The sequence below is a fragment of the Squalius cephalus genome, assembly GCF_949319135.1.
Source record: "Squalius cephalus genome assembly, chromosome: 21".
Classification (NCBI taxonomy): Eukaryota; Metazoa; Chordata; class Actinopteri; order Cypriniformes; family Leuciscidae; genus Squalius; species Squalius cephalus.
The window spans coordinates 676,031-693,264 of record NC_137142.1 but is presented as its reverse complement, the minus strand read 5'-3'; the positions used below and the strand labels follow the sequence as shown (position 1 = coordinate 693,264).

The 17,234-nt window shown below is 44.1% G+C and overlaps 1 long non-coding RNA gene across 1 annotated transcript; it reads right to left on the bottom strand.

Annotated features, from left to right (window-relative positions):
* Window positions 1-2,147: 2,147 nt before the first annotated feature.
* LOC307149331 lies at window positions 2,148-15,660 on the bottom strand. Its single transcript, XR_013819550.1, has 5 exons — window positions 15,475-15,660; window positions 14,784-14,848; window positions 14,622-14,683; window positions 14,442-14,542; window positions 2,148-3,215 (listed from the first exon to the last, which is right to left on the bottom strand). It is a non-coding gene; the product is annotated as an uncharacterized lncRNA (long non-coding RNA).
* Window positions 15,661-17,234: the final 1,574 nt, after the last annotated feature.

The following is a 17,234-nucleotide window of genomic DNA, read 5'->3' as shown; positions in this document are numbered from 1 at the left end:
AACACCTGTGAAGAGAAGACCCAACACCTGTGAAGAGATGACCCAACACCTGTGAAGAGACGACCCAACACCTGTGAAGAGACGACCCAACACCTGTGAAGAGACGGACCCAACACCTGTGAAGAGATGACCCAACACCTGTGAAGAGACGGACTCAACACCTGTGAAGGGATGACCCAACACCTGTGAAGAGATGACCCAACACCTGTGAAGAGATGACCCAACACCTGTGAAGAGATGACCCAACACCTGTGAAGAGACGGACTCAACACCTGTGAAGAGACGGACCCAACACCTGTGAAGAGATGACCCAACACTTGTGAAGAGACGGACCCAACACCTGTGAAGAGATGACCCAACACCTGTGAAGAGACGGACCCAACACCTGTGAAGAGACACGACCCAACACCGGTGAAGAGATGACCCAACACCTGTGAAGAGATGACCCAACACCTGTGAAGAGACGGACCCAACACCTGTGAAGAGACGGACCCAACACCTGTGAAGAGATGACCCAACACCTGTGAAGAGACGGACCCAACACCTGTGAAGAGACACGACCCAACACCTGTGAAGAGACTCCTGCCAGGACTTCAGATGAAGCAAACTCTGAATCAACATGCACCAATGCTTCATTTCTACATATCCTAATAATTTAACAAACATGTATTCATCACTTCAATGATCTCATTGTTTCTGCCTTCCTACATTGTTGAAATGAAACGTTAGCTAACTGTGATTTGTATATGTATATTTCTGAAATGCATAATTTGGACACAGTTACCTCTGATAACAGATCACTCTAAATTGTAATGTGGACTCTTCTGTGGCATTTTCTGTAAAGCTGCTTTGAAGTGATATGTATTGTAAAATGCGCTATACAAATGAATGTGAGTTGAACTGAATTGTGTCCATGCAATTACAATGACTGAGGTAAAAGTATCATAATAGTGCTTCATGCAACTGTTATATTGCAAGTCTTCTAAAGGCCGAATCTTGACATGTGGTGCGTTGTCATGAACGCCCCTGATTATCAAAGAACTGTATCTTCTTTATGGGATTTTGTGTTTTTTTCAGGCATATTTACAGTTGTAGGCTAGATATACAATATAAATGCAGGTTCTCTTTTTTTGTTTAAAATGTGATTGATTTGAGATGTAAATCGACCTTTACAAATAACTTTATAAAAGAAATAATGCTTTAAATAAAATAAAATAAGTTCAATAGAGGAATGTTCAGTGATGGTAAAACGAACTGATGCTTTGAAATATTAAATTAAAACCGCCAGTAGGTGGCGGAAAGTCACTGTCTTTATGAGTGAGTCATTGAGTCATTCATTCATTCAGTAACGAAGCAAGTGTCTGTAATTATGAATGAATCATTGAATCATTGACTCTCACGATTTGTTCAAAGCCGCAGATTCGTTCACAAACACTGCTGTGGCTCTCGCTGGAGCTGTTATTTTGTTGCAAAAAATACTGACAACACTGTTTTTTGATCATCACTTAATATTAATACCTTTTGTTTGTTGAGCTGTTGTATAAAATCACTGTCACATTTGCAGTTGTGTGGATATTTGTATAATATGTGATCAACATTAAACACAGGAACTCACGCAGGGTATGTATCTGTATCGAAGAGAGTTTGAATATTAAATCGATCTCAATGCACAGTCTACTGTCTATATTTGTTCTTCATGCTAGTAAGTACTAAATCCCCACTTTTACAAAGGTAGGCTACATTGTCGAGAACGGCAGTATAGCGCGATTTGCCAAGGCAGCGTAATCTGTGCGCAACCTACAGTATCATATGCACGCTACTTGTGTGAATGCAGTCAGTTTTGACTGCAAAAGATGAGGTCATTTGATCGGCTGTCATGTATTTAACGCATTTTACCTGATAGAAATACATGCTCAGTTTTAATGTTATTTTTAAGCAGGGGTAGAATTAAATGAATGGCAAAACTCAGTATTTTGTTCGAGTGCCCCCTTCTGTCACCTCATGTCCCCTCAGGGGTACGTGTACCCCAGTTTGAGAACCACTGCTCTAGCGCGTCTACACATCGACATCGGCTGGGTCCTAATACCCGTTCCCCTAACTAGCTTACTTCCTGCGCAGGAAAAATCGACAAACAGACTTCAGCAAATGTCCTCTAAATGATTTAATCACGGCCGGAGGATCTCTCGAGCAGTTCTCAGAGAATCTCCCCCAAGAAGAAGCAAGGCCGGAGGATCTCAGACAAATTCCATTGAGAATCCCACCAGCTAAAAGAATACAACAGTTTTTTATAGAATAAGGAGGTATGGCAAAAATGTCATGCTGCATTACATAATTTCCCCACAATTTGATTGGTTTTCATAGACAAACCCTTCTGTTAAAGCAAACTTTGTTTTAGTGATTACTTCATTGTTAATCACAAGTTTCAAATTTCACACAACACAAATTTCACACAACTCACACAACCAAAGTAAAAGGGGTATGGCAACACAACATACAATATTCAAAAACACAGGACAGAACATTTTAGTACATTGTGTTTCAAAGTGTTAGTTTTGTTAGGCCTAAAAAGGGAAGTAAGGTTAGATGTTAGAGACATGGTTAGTTTAATATACACTTTACTATTTTATCTATTAAAAATCCACCACAGTTATTATAAGATTATATGAGAAGATTATATTGTTCTAATGTCCAGTTTTAAACATTTAGTTAAAAAAAATAAAATAAAATGGCTATGTGAACGTTAGGGGAAAATTCCATTGTATCATTCTTCAAAAATTATGGGAATGTTACTTTTGAATGTTCTCTGAACATTCTGAAACAAGTAGCAACATTTAAAACGTTAGACAAACATCCAACTAAAACATTACAGTTTAAAATGTTCCATGAACAATGTATAAATAATGTTTTTGTGCTAATGTTTTGAGAACAATATTAAAGACCAGATAACATTGAACAAACGTTCTATTAACGTTACTGGAAGAAGGTTTGTCCATGACTTTGAGAGACCTGCATGTGTATTCCTGCAGGAATTATTAATGCAAGTCGAGTGTTTCAGTCACTGAAGCTGTTTTCTGTTGACTGCAGTGATTCAGACCTTGGAGATCATATTTAGACGGATGAGCACAAGAGGTGGGAAATAGCTTCAGTTCTGCTGTTCCAGCGAAAACAGTGTAAACAAATGTTGCTTGCTCACACACTGAGCACCTGAGGGGGTCCTACAAAAATAGAAAAAACTGTGTCGTTGAAAAAACAATATATGGCATCTCTTATGGGTCTACATAGCAGCACCATTTGACCATCTGACAAAGCTGTATAGCACTAAGTGGTTCCCCTATGATAATAAGTCTGAACCACTTTTAGTTCTATATTAATTCAGGTATTAGTACATGATTATTCATGTCCCCTTATTGTAAAGTGTTACTGAAAATATATTGATGGGACTAATAGAAAGGTTAGACGATGGACATGTGGACGAAGAGACCCAAACAAGCAGGAAAAACTCATAGGCTATTTCTGGTAGGAGAAACTGCCGCTAGGAAAACCACCATCATCAACACCATGATCAACTATTTACTGGGAGTGAAGTTTTAGGATGAAGAGTTTTATCAAATCACAAAAGGAGTAAATTTTAATGTAATTTCACTGAAACCTTCACCACACCTTTACTCTGTTGCAATTTAAACATGCAATCAATATAAATAAAATATTCACAAGGGACATTTGAGGTACTTGAGTAAGAAAAGTGAAAAAGTGTCATCATTTTCACCTAAATGAAGTTGTACAAGACGCTGAATAACAATAAATAAATGAAACGCTAATAAAAGTCAAGTAAATTTGTAGAACAACGTTCTTTAAATTCGTTACCATCACGACTAAATCATTCATAGGCCAAACTGGGCAATAAACGAGTGGTAAACAATATGAAAGTATGTATAATAAATTAAGCTTTTATATGTACAGTGGTGTGAAAAAGTGTTTGCCCCCTTGGTAAATATGATCAAATATGTCTGTAAAAAATAAATCTGCATTTTTAATCCTTTTGATATTTTATTTAAAAAATGTGCAAAAATCTAACCTTTCATTTAAGTAAAATAATTGAAAGTGGGGGGAAAATCACATTATGAAATAAATGTTTTTCTCCAAAACACGTTGGGAACAATTGTTTGCCCCCTTTTATTAAATACTTTTTGCAACCTCTTTTTTCCAAGATAACAGCTGTGAGTTTTCTCCTATAATGCCTGATGAGTTTGGAGAACACCTGACAAGAGATTTGTCTTTTTTATATTTGTTCTATGGATACTTTATCCATAGAACATTTGAAAAGTAACTGACACTACTGGAACTTCAAACGGGATGGGTTCTATGGTCAGATGAAACAAAAACATTCACTTTTTTGGCAGCAAACACTTAAGATGGGTTTGGTGCACACAGGGATAAAAAAAGTAGCCCATGTGTAAAATGAAATACTCTGCTGTATCTTTAATGCTGTGGGCCTAATTTTCTGCCAGAGGTCCTGGACATCTTGTTCAGATACATGGCATCACGGATTCGATCAAATACCAACAGATAACAAATCTAAACCTGACAGCCTGTGCTAGAAATCTTATAACGGAGAACAGGATGGAGAGATTCTGTATGGAGGAATGGTCTCTGATCTCTTGTCAGGTGTTCTACAAACTCATCAGGCATTATAGGAGAAAACTCAGAGCTGTTATCTTGGAAAAAAGAGGCTGCAAAAAGTATTTAATAAAAGGGGGCAAACAATTGTTTTCCCCCCACTTTCAATTATTTTACTTAAATGAAAGCAATTAAAACATTTAAATAAAATATCAAAAGGATTAAAAATGCAGATTTATTTTTTACAGCCATATTTGATCATATTTACCAAGGGGGCAAACACTTTTTCACACCACTGTATATGTTTGAACATATACCAGGCCTTGTCACACACACAGAAGGAGACAGACAGGTTTAGGTGCATAAAGTGTTTATTAAAAGCAGAGTGATGGTGGAACAACGGGAACCAGACGATGGTGACTTGTAGAATTTGTAGAATGATGATGGTGACTTAGTTGGCGATGACTGAAGTGGATTATATACAGACGGCAGGCGGATGGTACATTTAACCGTCTCTCAGGACCTCCCAGCGGCGCAGGTTTGGTGTGGGTGGCTTGGAGGATTTGATCGTCGAGGGGTCATTTGATTGGGCTGACCACCAAGGCTGGAGGGAGAACAGGTTCTGGAGGACTGGATTCAAGTTCAGGATGATACAGACAGGACAAGGCATCCGCCTTGCAATTCTTGGTACCTGGTCGGTAGGTCATAGTGAAATCGAGCCGTGTGAAGAATAGCGCCCAGCGGGCTAGTCATGGGTTGAGTCGTTAGGCTTCTCGGAGATACTTCAGGTTCCGGTGATCGTGATGACCTCGAAACGGTGGTGAGCTCTTTTAGGCGTTGGAAGACTTCTGTGGCCAAAGGGTTCCAGGACAGAGACTTGGGCCGGTTTCTGAGGAGTGAGGTGAGCTGAGGAGACTGTAATTCCGGATGAACCTACGATAGAAGTCGGCGAAGCCAGTTGTGAATGGTGTCCACCTTCCTCTGGTCCATTTGGATACCTCGTAGGTCGATGTACCAGAGGAACTGGATGGATAGTGTGTGCAACTCGCACTTCTCCAACTTGAGATAGAGGTGGTGTTCTCTCAGCTCCTTGAGGAGATGCGTCACGGTGTGGCGATGTTCTGCCAGGTACCAGGAGTTGATCAGAATGTCGTCGATGACGAAGCGTTGGAGGTACTCCCGGAACACCTCATTCATGTACCCCTGGAATACGGAGGGTGAGTTGGACAGGCCATACGGAATCACCTGGTACTCGTAGTGGCCTACCAGAATGATGAACGCCGTCTTCTAGGCCCAGAGTCGATGAGAGCTTGCGCTGAAACGAGAAGTTTTGGGGTGAGAATTTGGACAGGCGTGCGAGTGAGGGGCGCAATCTTGGGTAGAAATTTGATGGTACTCCGCTGGGCATGGTGGTCGTAGTAGAGACTGTAGTCGTACAGACTCAAGTGCTGTAATCGCCTTCTTTGACGTTCCGCGCTGGACAGATGGTACGTGTCGACCTGCATGGGTTCTGGTGCTGGAAGGGCAACAGATGGAGAGATGGGTGGAGGATACGAAGCGGGTTGATCCAATGAGCAGGCTGAGAGATGTTGAGAGATGCGCACAGCTTTCTGAATGAAACTGACAGTGTTGTTATAAATGACCATCTGGTGGCGCACTTCTGGGTTCAGACCCTGGCGAAAGGCCGTCAGCAAGCCCGTCTCATTCCAGCCGCTAGATGCCGCCAAAGTGCGGAACTGCAGAGCATAAACATTTATTGAAGTATTACCTTGGCGGAGGCTGAACAGCTGATCATGGACGGATAATACTGATGCGGTTTGACAGAAGACTTCCTTGACGTGATTGGTGAATGATGTCAGGGAACTTGTGACCGGGCCGTTGGCGTGCCAGATGGATTGGGCCCATTGGAGAGCGCGTCCAGACAGCAGGGAAATCATGACGCCAATAAGCGCCCGTTTGGTGGAGAAAAGCTGTGGTTGCATCTCAAAATAGAGCGAACATTGTAAAAGGAACCCGCTGCAGTCCTCCACCTCACCGCTGTGTGTCGCTGGTCGGGCCATGGGACTGGCAGAGGCAGGTGGTGAAGGAGCGGGTGGTGCAGAGGGGAGAGTTTGCCGAACTGCCTGCATACACTGTTAGACTTTAAGGATTTTTTACAGTAACTTACTGGCAACACTGTTGCCAGTAAGTTACTGTAATTAAGATTTACAGTACATTACCATTTTCAGTTTTACAGTATGGTACTGTAATTGTAATACAGTGCATTACTGTAAAAAAGCTAATGGAAGCTAATCAGTACACTACTGTAATTATTTTTTATTTGTACTAAATTAGATTTCATAATTTTTATATATAATTAATTTTATTTTTATCCTACATAATGTCATGGCGAACAAATGACAGAAGCAGTAATGCAAGTAACTCAGTTTATTGATGAATATGAAGGTGAAGATCCGATGGTGAGTGAGTTGCTGGTGACACAGGGACTGGATGGTCAGCGAGGAATCCGTGGTGAAGTGCCGAAAACGTGAACCCAGGTGAAGACGAAATCCAAAGAACAAAGAACAGGAACTGGAACACGAAACAGGAACGTCGACAAAACTGGGATCACACACGGGAGACATCAACCAACGATCTGACAATGAGAGAAGAATGCGGTGAGGTTTTATAGGTGACTGAATAAGCTGCAGCTGGGGTGTAGAATGAGATCAGCTGGATCGCTGATCATCCGGAATGAGTGCCACGCCCACTCACACACACACACACACACAGAACAACAGTTACACGAGGGTTCCCCGTCTACGAGACGCGGCGGTGGGGGAACCGGGGCTGGCGGATTAATACGGGAGTAAAACACGGGTTTAATTTTGGATACATGAAACACGGAGTGAATCCTCCTGTACACTGGAGGGAGGTTGAGGCGGACTGCCACCGGACTAATGATCTTGGTGACAGTGAACGGGCCGATAAATTTAGGAGCAAGTTTATTAGAAACGGAGCGGAGCGGAATGTTCTTAGTAGAAAGCCACACTTTTTGACCAACGACGTATACGGGAGGCCTAGACCGGTGGCGATCGGCTTTGGCCTTAGTGCGCGCTCCCACCTGGAGTAGAGTCTCACGGGCTCTAGTCCAGGTGCGACGACACCTCTGGACAAATGCGTGGGCAGAGGGAACCGCGACTTCGGACTCCAGACTAGGAAACATTGGTGGCTGGTAACCTACACTACACTCAAACGGAGATAGGCCCGTAGATGACACTGGTAACGTATTGTGTGCGTACTCCACCATAGACAATTGCTGACTCCACGAGGAAGGATTCTTGGAAACCAGACATCGCAACGTTCTCTCCAAATCTTGGTTGGCTCTCTCAGTTTGTCCATTGCTCTGGGGATGAAACCCTGAGGACAGACTTACAGTTGCCCCTAATAATCTACAAAACTCACGCCAAAATTTGGACACAAATTGGGGTCCCCTGTCGGAAACCACGTCTGTCGGGAGGCCATGTAAGCGAAAGACGTGATTAACGACGGTCAACGCTGTCTCCTTGGCTGTGGGTAATTTGGGCAAGGGAATGAAATGGGCCGCCTTCGAGAACCGGTCCACCACGGTCAAAACGACCGCGTTACCCCGAGAGGGTGGGAGGGCGGTGATAAAATCTAGCGAAATATGGGACCAGGGTCTCGAAGGGACAGGCAGCGGTTGGAGTAACCCATCTGGGGAACGATTGGAAGTCTTACCAGTGGCACAGACAGAGCAAGCCAAAACAAAACTGTGAATGTCGCGTGCCATAAGTGGCCACCAGAATCGTTGCTTGACCAAAAACTTGGTACGATTAACTCCTGGATGACAAGCTACATTGGAACAATGCCCCCACTGAATAACGTCGGACCGTAATCCCTCCGGTACAAATAAGCGGTTCGATGGGCAACCGGCCGGGGGCGTTACCCCTTCTAAGGCTCTCTTGACCTTCGATTCGACCTCCCATACGAGTGTGGAGACAAATAGATTCTCGGGTAAAATGCACTCGGGAGTAGACGGGCGTTCGGAACGATCAAAAATTTGCGATAAAGAATCGGGTTTGATGTTTTTGGAACCCGGGCGGTACGAGAGTGTAAAATCAAAACGTCCGAAAAAAAGTGCCCACCGAGCCTGCCTGGAGTTCAATCTTTTGGCAGTCTTAATGTATTCCAAATTCTTATGGTCTGTCCAGACGATAAAAGGTACCCCCGACCCTTCTAACCAGTGACGCCATTCTTCCAATGCTAACTTGACCGCCAACAATTCTCTGTTACCAATGTCATAATTGCATTCGGCAGGAGACAAACGATGGGACAAAAACGCGCATGGGTGCATTCTATCGTCTGAGGGAGAACGCTGAGAGATCACTGCACCTACCCCCACCTCTGACGCATCAACCTCCACCACGAACTGACGTGATGGATCAGGGGTAATCAAGATGGAAGCCGAAACAAAGCGACTTTTGAGTTTGGCAAACGCAGCCTTAGCTGCGTCTGACCACCTGAACGTAGTTCTGGGGGAGGTCAAGGCAGTCAGAGGCGAGGCTAGTTGGCTGAAGTTGCGAATGAACCGCCGGTAGAAATTGGCGAACCCCAGAAACCGCTGTAGGGCCTTACAGGAATCTGGAGTTGGCCATTCCACCACAGCCTTAACCTTCTCCGGATCCATCCGAATTCCCTCAGCCGACACAATGTACCCTAGAAAAGAAACAGACTGTGCATGAAAATCGCATTTCTCCGCCTTGACAAAAAGCCCATTCTCTAACAACCTCTGAAGCACTCGTCGGACGTGCTGCACGTGTTCCTGGAGAGAAGACGAAAAAATCAATATGTCATCCAGGTAGACATATAGAAACTGGTCGACCATATCTCGCAGCACGTCATTGACGAGTGCTTGGAAGACTGCTGGGGAGTTGGACAGCCCGAAGGGCATGACCAAGTATTCAAAGTGCCCCCTGGGGGTGTTAAAAGCAGTCTTCCACTCATCCCCCTTCCTGATGCGGACCAAATGATAAGCATTATGTAAGTCCAATTTAGTGAAGACGGACGCTCCCTGCAACCTCTCGAAGGCTGAAGACATCAACGGCAAAGGATAAGTATTCTTTACCGTGATGCTGTTCAGCCCTCGGTAATCAATGCAAGGTCGCAGAGACCCGTCCTTCTTCCCCACAAAAAAGAACCCCGCCCCCGCTGGAGAAGAGGAAGGATGGATGAACCCGGTTGCTAGAGAATCAGAAATATATTTCTCCATGGCCCCCCTCTCTGGAACAGAAAGCGAATATAACTTGCCCTTAGGCGGAGATTTACCTGGCAGTAAGTCTATTGCACAGTCATAGGGACGATGCGGAGGAAGAGAAGCAGCCCGAGACTTACTGAACACTTCCTTCAGGTCCAGGTACTCCGTGGGCACGTTAGATAAATCCCCTGCCTCCTCCTGAAACACAGAGACAGAAACAGACGGACAGGCAGAGACAAGACAAGACTCATGACACTTGGTACTCCATTCCAACACCGTGCGCTGCTGCCAGTCTATCTTGGGATTATGTTTGATGAGCCAGGGATGTCCTAAAACTATGGGTGCAAGAGGGGAGTCCAGTATGTAGAATGACAGGGTTTCAGTGTGGTTGCCTGATGTGATGAGCGTGACGGGTCCGGTGGTGAGTGAAATGTTGGGTAGATCTTGGCCATTGAGTGCGCGGACTTCAATCTTGCGGGTGAGTGGTAAGAGGGGGACTTGAAATCTGTGTGCAAACGTGTAGTCCATAAAATTACCTTCTGCCCCTGAATCCACCAGTGCTTGCCCGTCGTGCTCGTGAGCTGACCATCTCAGTCTTACTGGGAGAAGCGTAGATGTTGATGAGGTCTTCTCGGCGGAGATCCCACCCGACAGTAGCCTCAGAATTACTGCCGGGCTTGCCCTTTTACCGGACAACCGAATGCGAAGTGACCAGCTGCTCCACAGTAAAGACAGAGTCCTTGGGATCTCCGCCTTTCCTTCTCCTCCCGAGTAAGCCGAGCCCGCCCAACCTGCATGGGCTCGTGATCGTAGACGGGGCTGACCGCATCCCCGCCGCTGGACCGTTGAAGCTCTACTCCTTCCGCCATTCGACCAGGCAACCTCCGTCGTTCCACACGGGATAAACGAGCGTCTACTCGAAGTGCCAGTTCTATAAGTCCATTGAGAGACGTGGGCAGGTCCAGGGCGTAGATCTCCCCTTGGATGCGGTCAGCCAGCCCATGCAGGAACATGTCCCACTGCGCCTCCTCGTTCCAATGACACTCTACCGCCAGGGTTCGAAACTCAATTGAATAATCAGAGACTGACCTCTCTCCTTGCTTAAGCTCCGCTAGGATGCGAGCCGCCTCTCTCCCGGTGCTGGCGCGGTCGAAGACCCTCTTCATCTCGGCGGAGAGTGTCTGGAACGAGGTGCAGCATGGGTCTTGATTCTCCCACACCGCCGTTCCCCAGAGTGCTGCCTTCCCAGTCAGGAGTGTCAGAACAAAAGCCACCTTGGCTGATTCACTGGCGAAGGTTCTTGGCTGCAGGGAGAAATGCATCGAACAGCGAGTCAAAAACGCTCTGCAAAAACTTGGCTCACCTGCATAAGCCTCAGGTACGGGAAGGCGTGGCTCCGACTGGGAAGCATTCTCCGATGGTGTGGGGGGAACGGGCGGTGTGGGTGGCGCAGTGGGATTACGCAGGATCTGTAATTGCTGGGTGAGCTCGGACACCTGTGTCACCAGCGCTTGAACTGCCCGAGCTGTGTCATTGAGATTTTTCTCCTGGTGATCCATACGTTGTATACTGGTGCTGACAAAAGTCTCGAGAGATGGATTACTTGCTGCTTCCATAGCGTGGTCAGATCGTTCTGTCATGGCGAACAAATGACAGAAGCAGTAATGCAAGTAACTCAGTTTATTGATGAATATGAAGGTGAAGATCCGATGGTGAGTGAGTTGCTGGTGACACAGGGACTGGATGGTCAGCGAGGAATCCGTGGTGAAGTGCCGAAAACGTGAACCCAGGTGAAGACGAAATCCAAAGAACAAAGAACAGGAACTGGAACACGAAACAGGAACGTCGACAAAACTGGGATCACACACGGGAGACATCAACCAACGATCTGACAATGAGAGAAGAATGCGGTGAGGTTTTATAGGTGACTGAATAAGCTGCAGCTGGGGTGTAGAATGAGATCAGCTGGATCGCTGATCATCCGGAATGAGTGCCACGCCCACTCACACACACACACACACACAGAACAACAGTTACACGAGACAAGAAGGAAACAATGAATTTATGAACCGTGACACATAAATACTACTAACATACAAACCAATTAGACAAAGTTATTACAAAATACAATTTTTTTATTTAAAACATTTCATATATATCACAAAATATACAGTCTGCCCATGCTGGAAATGATGTGTGAAATTTTTACACATTAATGGGTGAGTTTAGGGACGTTTTTTTGTGTTAATTTTAACTCATTCATTGTGTTAATGATTTTAACTAAGTAAATATGTCAGAAAGGTTAGCACAAAGATGTGTGTTAAATTAACACATTATGTGATGTCCTTCACTGCACACATTGTTAAAATCATACATAAAATCATAAACAAAACGTTAGCATTTGACTAAATGAATGTAAAGTCATTGGTTGTTTAGCTTATACAAGTATTATAATGAAATATCAACCATTACATTCATAAAACTGCAGAATATAAATACATTTTTAAGCAGTCAAAAAGGAAATGTCCAACACAGGACAAAACAGTTTTTTTCACAATACATGACACATAACCCCATCTTCAAAATAATTTCACTTATTTACACAAATGTGTTGGATTCATGTACACTGGTGGCCAAAATAAGTATTTAAGTGTCTTAATGTTTTTGAAGTCTCTTTGATTCTCAAGAAACATTTCTTATTATTATCAATGTCTGACTGTCTACCCCTCAGTCTACTTCTACTTCTACGAGTAAAAATCATCATCAAAATAATCTTTAAAAAGTCAACACAATGTTTTTGTCCACCTTTGCGAATAAATGAACTTCTCCAAAGATTGGTTCCTGTTCAGAACTTGACTGACAACATCAGAATGTTCCCTGGTCTGTATGCGTGTCCACAAACACAAATGTACTCAGTCCTTCAGAGTTAGTGTGTGTGTGTGTGTGTGTGTGTGTGTGTGTGTGTGTCTATCTATCTCACTTATTTATCTATCTATCTGTCATAAACTTCAAACTGCTGTAAACTACTTTAAACTTCAAACCACTTTAAACTTCTTAAGTTTAAAGCTTCCAGCTCCCAAGCAACTCCATAGCAACCAAACTTGAGTACCCTAGCAACCGTTTTGCAAGACCTATATCTCTGTATCAGAACATCGTATAGAGATGAGGTTTGGCTCTTTTGACTCATGCTAGCAAACAGCACTTCCAACATGCTACACATGCTAGCAGTGCATAGCTACATGCTAATAGCGATTAGTTAAGTGTTAAATCATGCCAAGATCATGCTATGAACTCCATAGTAACCATCTGTGACAACTACCAACCACCTAGTAACACCATATCAACCGCCCTGAATACCTTAGCAACCACCTAGCAACACCATAGCAACCACCCAGAACACCCTAGCAACTGCCTAGCAACACCATAGCAACCACCCAGAACACCCTAGCAACCACCCAGAATACCTTAGCAACCGCCTAGCAACACCATAGCAACCATCCAGAACACCCTAGCAACCGTCTAGCAACCACCCAGAACACCCTAGTAACCACCCAGAACACCCTAGCAACCACCCAAAATACCCTAGCAACCGCCTAGCAACCACCCAAAATATCATAGCAACCGCCTAGCAACCACCCAAAAGACCCTAGCAACCACCCAAAATATCCTAGCAACCGCCTAGCAACCACCCAAAAGACCCTAGCAACCACCCAGAACACCCTAGCAACCACCCAAAAGACCCTAGCAACCACCGAAAATATCCTAGCAACCGCCTAGCAACCACCCAAAAGACCCTAGCAACCACCCAAAAGACCCTAGCAACCACCAGAAATATCCTAGCAACCGCCTAGCAACCACCCAGAATACCCTAGCAACCACCTAAAATACCCTAGCAACCGCCTAGCAACCACCCAAAAGACCCTAGCAACCACCCAAAATATCCTAGCAACCGCCGAGCAACCACCCAGAACACCTTAGCAACCGCCTAGTAACACCATAGCAACCACACAGAACACCCTAGCAACCGCCTAGCAACAGCATAGCAACCACCCAGAACACCCTAGCAACCACCCAGAATACCCTAGCAACCACCTAGCAACAGCATAGCAACCACCCAGAATACCCTAGCAACCGCCTAGCAACACCATAGCAACCACCCAGAACACCCTAGCAACCATCCAGAATACCCTAGCAACCACCTAGCAACAGCATAGCAACCACACAGAACACCCTAGCAACCGCCTAGCAACACCCTAGCAACCACCCAGAACACCCTAGCAACCACCCAAAATACCTTAGCAACCGCCTAGCAACCACCCAAAATACCTTAGCAACCGCCTAGCAACACCATAGCAACCACCCAGAACACCCTAGCAACCTCCTAGCAAAAAAACGTTCTGGTCCAAACTTTCTCAAGCCAACTTAAAGTTTGTCTCGACGAACTTTCGCATCTAGTTATGTTTACAATAACTTAAGAACATATATATTTGTAAACAGCTTTGGCAATAGCATATTCAAACATTTCAACTGAACTAAATTAAATTATTCCAGATTAAATTTTAATACTTACAAATCCTAAATTCTGTCCAAAAATGCTGAGATCCATAGAGAGAAAGACTGACATCGATGATTTAGCCTATTTCAGCTCATCTGCAGTGAAGGGGTCCCTGTCTGAGACAAATATACATTAAGACACATGCAAGAAATCACAGAGTGATGACCGTTCTCCTTCCTACAGTAGTTAACCCACCTGTCCGCTGATGTTAGGACCTTCCTGGTCAGGTGGGACTGCAATGGTAGAGAGTCTTCTGGCTAATAAAATATCAAAATAATGCAAAAATATAAACTTAAGTTGTTTAGAATGCTAGATTTGGTATGAATGAATTAGTGAGAGTTTTAGTGCAGTGCTTACCTGGATACATTTAATCTGGTGAAACTGAACATAGAAAATGGTCCATCTTCTGATTGGTTCATTTGCTGTGTAATAAATATAAAGTTAGACATGATGCAAAGGTCACTTATTTGATATAAAGTTAGCCAATTTTATAGAGATTTTATAAGATATTGTATGATACCTAGTCTGCACCAGTGGCTCCAAAGCACTTATCACATATTGCTAATCATTTCAGCAAACTTATGTCAAAATATTTCACAAATGGCCTAACGTTAACTTATCTCCGTAATCTTGCTAGAAGTTACTGGCGCGAATTGGCGCTTTGTTGCAGTTGCCTTTAAACACATACAAAAATGGAAGTAAATATTAAATTCCATTAAAAAAAACTATAATATGTTATAGTTTGCAAACTAATGCTAAAACTAGAAAGGTGGCAGCTAGCCAAATAAAACTTAACGTTAGCTAACATACAATGTTATTTTCTCATCAGTAGGCCAACATTATCTACAACCAAAACAGAATTTCACATAGTTAATTTATTGTTAATGTAAACTTAGCGTTGCTTGTTGGCGTATTTTAACTCGACAACAAAGTCTGTAAAATGAAACGTTAGCGCAGTTTACTGTGGTAAAGTTCGTTACCGCCATGTTGACGAGTAACAGGTTAAACTGGGCACATTCCTGTCAACACACAGAGAATGTTTTTTTACCTTGCTTGCTGCTCTCTCTCTCTCGGTGAAGTGAATTCCGTCTCTTCCCCGGGCCAGACACGAACGGCGCGGTCTAGCAAAAGACAGTCCCACTGATATTGCACTGGATGCTCCGGTGAGACACGACAAATCCCAGACAGTGTATAGTGATGCGCCGTTATATTTCTGACGTCCGCTATTTCTGGCAAGGGACAAACAGGTTTACATTTTGCATTAGCTGCTAATGGTCCGGCCCGGTCGCTTCAATGTGTCCAATATAGACAGCCTCTGACTGTTATAGCGTTGTAGACACGTGGTGTAAGGCAAAAATTAGGAAATAAAAAGCACGATGGAATGGTGCCAGACAGACAGGCCGTTACGTCAAATACAGTAGTATACAGCAAATTTAAAAAATACAGCAAGTCTCTGTATGTGGTGTTAGACGTCACAGAAAATTCCCATGATGCAATGGGAATCACAGTTATTTACTGTAAAGAGAAATAGCAGTATAATACTGGGGGATTTAAAGTAAATAACTGTAGAAATTACAGAAAAGTTTAACAGTGTACACTAAACAAAATTATAAAATTCCGGGGAGGTTGACTGTGGCCTGTGGAATGTTGGTCCACTCCTCTCCAATGGCTGTGCGAAGTTGCTGGATATTGGCAGGACCTGGAACACGCTGTCGTATACGCCGATCCAGAGCATCCCAAACATGCTCAATGGGTGACATGTCCGGTGAATATGCTGGCCATGCAAGAACTGGGATGTTTTCAGGTTCCAGGAATTGTGTACAGATCCTTGCAACATGAGGCCGTGCATTATAATGCTGCAACATGAGGTGATGGTCGTGGATGAATGGCACAACAATGGGCCTCAGGATCTCGTCACGGTATCTCTGTGCATTCAAAATGCCATCAATAAAATGCACCTGTGTTTGTTGTCCATAACATACGCCTGCCCATACCATAACCCCACCGACACCATGGGCCACTCGATCCACAACGTTGACATCAGCAAACCGCTCACCCACACGCTGTCTGCCATCTGCCCTGTACAGTGAAAACCGGGATTCATCTGTGAAGAGAACACCTCTCCAAAGTGGCAGACACCATCGAATGTGAGCATTTGCCCACTCAAGTCAGTTACGACGACGAACTGCAGTACGGTCGAGACCCCGATGAGGACGACGAGCATGCAGATGAGCTTCCCTGAGACGGTTTCTGACAGTTTGTGCAGAAATTCTTTGGTGATACAAACCGATTGTTGCAGCAGCGGTCCGGGTGGCTGGTCTCAGACGATCTTGGAGGTGAAGATGCTGGATGTGGAGGTCAAGTCAAGTCAAGTCATCTTCATTTATATAGCGCTTTTAAAGGGATAGTTCACTTTGAAATTAAATTTTGGTATGTTTTAGCTTACCTGAAGGGCATCCAAGATGTAGGTGTCTTTTTTCCCGCAGTAGTTTCAATTTTGATATTTTTAGGTCAAACCGTTCTTGTCTGACAGTCCTATAATGCAGGTCTGTGGTCACTGTCTCAAAGAGCATGCACAGAGTCCAAATGAAAACAATTCCCCATCGTCCAAATTAAACAATTCCCCATCGTAAGTACACATTGATGGCCTAAGACACGAAACGAGCAGTTTGTGTGAGAAAACGAACAGTATTTATAGCGTTTTTACCTCTTATAAAACAACCACGTCCAAGTGATCTGAGGGCGCGGGCGCTTCCTGCTGTGTCGTGTGCGCAGACTGGTGCATAGATATACACTAGATGTCGCATT